This window comes from Pelodiscus sinensis, chromosome 5 (assembly GCF_052426305.1).
Source record: "Pelodiscus sinensis isolate ZL-2025 chromosome 5, ASM5242630v1, whole genome shotgun sequence".
NCBI classification, from domain to species: Eukaryota; Metazoa; Chordata; order Testudines; family Trionychidae; genus Pelodiscus; species Pelodiscus sinensis.
Window position 1 is genome coordinate 11,588,374 of NC_143056.1, and position 5,238 is coordinate 11,593,611.

Below are 5,238 nucleotides of genomic sequence, written 5' to 3' on the forward strand. Positions count from 1 at the left end.
AATGGAGCCCATCAATGCTTGCAGACTATTGCTGGAAAGTGACAAGAGATGCTCCATTTAATGAATACAAGAGACAAGCCAAGAAGTGCCGAGTAGACACCGAATAGGACTAAACTATGTACATAATAGTTTTTTGCCTTTTGTTTCATAATAAATTTTATTTATATAACCCTTTTGCTGATTTTTAAAGTGTTACATAAACAGGACAGGTGAAATATTATCATGTAAAGCTACCATAAACACATGAAAAGACCTAGGCTTACAATTTATGATTAAAACTCTATCTACACAATATACATAGACGTAAAATGTTCAAACCTAAATATCTTGGAAACAGTAGCCAATCAGTTGTTTTAATTGCCATATTTGAATTCAGCACATCAAAATACATAATAAATAGCACGTTTTATCTCTGAAGCAGACGACTTCTAAAAAATTGTAGACCAGTGTTTCCAACCTTAGAAAAATGCAGGCTGTCAGGTAAGGGCTTGGTAGTCAAGGTGGATCAAGGGTAACTGCAGTGCAAAGCCACAAGAGGAAAAGCATGGACAAAAGAAAGAACCTTTGAGTCTGGTAGCTTATGCATTATACCTACTGCTCTCTCACTGTGTACATTTTAGGAACAGACTTGCGTGTATTTGCTGCATTATTTGTCCAATTTAGATAAAGATTTTTGGAGACAGGATTATGTTTTCCTTTGTCCGCACATGGCCAGCTATGTAGATAGTGTCCAAAAAATAATAGGAAATGGCCATTCAGCCCAGACCATTTTTGTTAGCTTATTCATGCCTCCCTGTTTTCTCCCCATCACTCTGACCCAGTCTTCTTGAAATCCCATCAGACTAGGCCTTGACCCCCATTTCAAGAATTTTAGGAACTCTCACTCCGGTCTTTCTCATCTAGAAGAACAACCCCCACATTGATGCATTCTGAATTTTCCCGAGGATTGTCTAAACAGTGTCACATGATCCATTTCTGTCTGCCACTTACAAATGAGAGAGCATAAATCATACATCACTACAAATAAACACAACTGGCAGATGTTATTTCTTTCTGTCTAGGACAACACGAGTTCTTTAATCTACCGCCTCCTGAAAGAACGTCTGCTCGAGAGAGAATGAAACTATTATAAATATATACACAATGGTGTTCTGCTGCCTTTTGGTGCTAACTATAATAGGAACTATATGCCAGAGATATTTAATGTAACGTGACTACATGAATACCTCTTACTGATTTAGCTTCTCTTAGCCAACTTGGCTATAAAACCAGAAAGCATTCCTGCTTCTAAGGAAATGAAAAGCCAGCCAAGAAGAGGAAAATTTGAACCGTGAAATCCTGGCTCAGCTTAATGCCAAGAACTTGTGACTTTCTTTCAAGCATAATGTTTTATAGTTTAGGAGATGTGAGACATTAGTCTGTTATGAAAATATTCTTTGTAAATTAGAGGAAAGGTAACAGCTTGCCTTTAAAGAAAATAACACCCAGAGTAAATACCTTTCTGAAGCAACAAAATTCTCCAAAGATTTGAAATGGTCTCAGTTAGATGCTATCTGGGTTGATTTAAAATGATCATGTTTACGTGAAGGTAAATTGGTACTCAGCCTTTCCAACATCTTGTTGTAGTTAAAAGCTCATGACTGTTGTTTAGCTTAGAAATAAATCAAGAAATTTAATTGCCAGAATTAATTCTCTGAGACTATTATGCTCCAGAATGTGTGTGAGAACCCCAAAAGAGGAAATCTCCTATCTTGGAGGAGAAAAGCCAAATATAAGTCTTGATCAGTATCAAACATCATTAGGAATATCACAGGGAAAGTCTGATTGATGTTAATCAACAGATCTGGGCCAGCACAGTGCATTAACAAGGCTGCAAGAATGAAAGCATAGATAATGGATCCCATTGCTTTGCTTTTCCAAGGAAGCTGATACAGAATTTGTATGACGGTATCACTTGCTCTAGAGCATTTTAGTCAACTGGCTTCATGTATATGCTTTGATTTGGAGCAATGGGGGGGAATTAGAGCAGTGAAATCCTGGCGCCACTGAAATCAATGGAAAACTCGCTGATTGGGCTGTGTCTGCACTGAATATGTTCTGATCTCAATTATACCAGTGTAAACCCACAGTAATACTGCTAAAGCCAATGAAGGTTCTCCAGATTCATTCTAGTGTAACAGAACATCCGTCTTTGTGAAAGAATGTAAGGGGGTGGCGGTAGCTAACATAGGGAATCTCAGTGTGGCGGTTACCTTGTATTACTATTAATTACTTACATTACTACTAGAAGATTTACCCAGCGTTGCTCAGGTACCCTCAGGGCAGGGGGCTGCAGGTGTAAGGGATGCAAGAATCACGGTAGGGGGTCAGGGCATTGGGTTGAGGATGTGGGGACGCAGGAGTCAAGGCGGGGGTTTGAGGCTCAGGGCAGGGGCCTGGGAGCTGTGGTGATTGGGGGCAGGGGAGTACAGGCAGTCCCCGAGTTACGCGGCTCCGACTTATGTCGGATCCACACTTACGAATGGGGCTTTCTTGTCCCGGAGCTCGCAGGCAGCGGGACCACCCAGAGCGCAGCGGTCCTGCCACCTCGACCTCCGGGACGAGAAAAGCTGCTCCGGGTGCCCCATGTCTGCTGGGGACCGTCTCCAGCAGCCCAGGGACACCTGTAGCAAAGCCTCAGAGGCGCGGGACCCCGCCGCCGCTGCCGCTTTGCTCCCGGTGCCTCTGGTCTGCTGGGGACCGTCTCCAGTAGACCAGGGACACCCGGAGCAAAGCCTCAGAGGCGCGGCACCCTGCCGCCGCTGCAGCTTTGTTCCCCATGTCCCTGGTCTGCTGGGGGGGAGAGGGCGCAGCTAGTGCGCCTCCCCCCCCAGCAGACCAGGCTTTTGTTGTGGACCCTGGGGTAGAGCAGCTGGGGTGCTGCCGGGTTGGTCCTGCAGGGACCTACCTGGCAGCCCAGCTGTTCTGTCCCAGGCTCGAGATTCAGCTGCTGTTGAAACTGATCAGTGGCTGATTCCAGGAAGCTGGGGGCAGAGCAATTCTGCCTCCAGCTTCCTGTAGTCAGCCCCTGGTCAGTTTCAGCAGCAGGGGCTGAATCTGGAGCCAGTTCCGACTTACATACAAATTCAACTTAAGAACAAACCTACAGTCCCTATCTTGTACGTAACCCGGGGACTGCCTGTACAGGAGTCAGGGCGGAGATGGAGTGGAAAGTCTCAGGGCTAAGGGGGGTTTCAGGCCTGGGGGCTCAGGACAGGGGGCTGAGAGGTTGGGGGACTTACTGGGGCTGTCCATGGCTGCTCCTCATGAAAGGGGTGGACTGCCCAGCTCCAGAGGCTGGCGACTCCTTGTGGGGGCAGGGGGTGAAACTGGGCTGCACAGCAGCTCCTTGTGGGGGAGGTGGCAGGACTGCTGGTGGCTAGCAATATGGAGAGCTGGCTACTCTCTTCCTAGTGTGGCTCCCCGCCGCCCCGTGGTCACTCTATAGTGTAACTGTCCCCCACACTCGCTGCCCACCATTGGCACTGCAGAATATAACTCCCTCCTGCTACTCCCCCCCCCCCTTGCATGGCCCTCCACAGTGGTGGCCTGAGATCCAGGACCAGTGCAGCTTCCTGGTCCTATAGGGTCCTCTGGGGCAGCCTTGTGGAGGGTGAGGGTCTGGGGCAGCTGCCTGGCCCCATAGGTTCCAGGTTCAGGGCTCTCGGCCAGCTCTGTGGGCTCCAAGGTCTGGGGCAGCTGGCCAGCCCCTCAGGGTCCAGGATCCAGAGCAGCCACAGTGTATGTCTGACAGGTCTCTGCTAACATGACTCTTACCATAGAATCACAGAGATGGGGAGCTGGAAGGGACCTCGGAAGGCTTTCAAGTCCAGTCCCTTGTGCTGAGGCGGGACCAAGTAAAACTGGGCCACCCCTGATGGGAGAGTTTTAAAAACGTTGGACAAACATCTGTGGGGGGAGGGGGCCAACAGCCACTCTTGGAAGCCTATTTCAGAGCTTAAACTCCTCTTAGAGCGGGAAAGTTTTTCCTAACGTCTAACCTGAATTTCCCTGTTGTAGATTAAGCCCTTTACTTCTTGTCCTACCTTCAGTGAACATGGAGAACAATTGATCACTGTTCTATTTATAACAGCCCTTCACACATTCAATGACTTACCCAGTCTGCCTTTCTTCTTTTTTCAAGACTAAACAGGCCCTTTTTTTAAGCCTTTCCTCATTCGGTCAGGTTTTCTAAACCTGTTACTATTTTTGTTGCTCTCCTCTGGACTCTCTCCAGTTAATCCACATCTTTCCTTCTGCATAGTACCTAGCATTGCTGTATCCTTAAAAACCATCTTTCTCACTGCGATGCTCTGGCAGTTGTGATCAGCTGTGTAAGTGGGAGATCTGATTTCACTAGTGCAACTGTGTGGAAACAAGTTACGTGTGTTGGGGAGGGGAGAGGACAAAGGAAGAAGAGCATTAGTTTTGTAGCCGCATGCAGGGAGACGCAAAGACAGTGAAAACTTAAAGTCAAGGAAATGTGTCCTCCCAGCTGGGTGGTCAGAGATTTGCTTCCCACTCCCAACCAGATACCCCTTTTCTTTGTGTCTCTGTTGAGTTGACCATCAGGGCTTGCTTTAAGGTCTGGTTTTCCTAATGGGAAGTGCAGAAAAGGGCGCCTGTCAAATCGAAGGGAGAGAATTTTCATACAGAGCGCTGCAAGGTACTTTTTTTTATATATATATTGTCCCAACTGAATCTTTTGAGTCAGTTTCTCAGCAAGTGTAAATCTGTGTAACTCCGTAACTCTGATGGTACAGTGAACCCTCGCTACTTCGCGGTTCGACCATCGCGGATTCACGACTTCGCGGACTTTTTTCATTACATTATGTATATACGTGAATCCGCGATGGTCGAACCGCGAAGTAGCGAGGGTTCACTGTACTACACACTCAAGTACACCAGCTGATAATCTGTCCTGTTGTTGTTTTTCAAGTGCTCTCAGAGCTTTGCCATACCTAAGTCACTTCTAATCAATTTATTTACAGATCACATTATTCAGCTCATTGTTTCTTAAAATATGTAAATAGCAGAAAATATTTTCTCAATGGTTCTTATTCTAGCAGATGTATCAAACTCCATTGGGTGCGTTAGATAACTGGGTGACTTGAGTTGAACCAAAACATGTGGCCATTTTAAGTACTTTCACAGCATCTTATTAACTATTATTTTAGAAATATTTGATGATTTGTAATG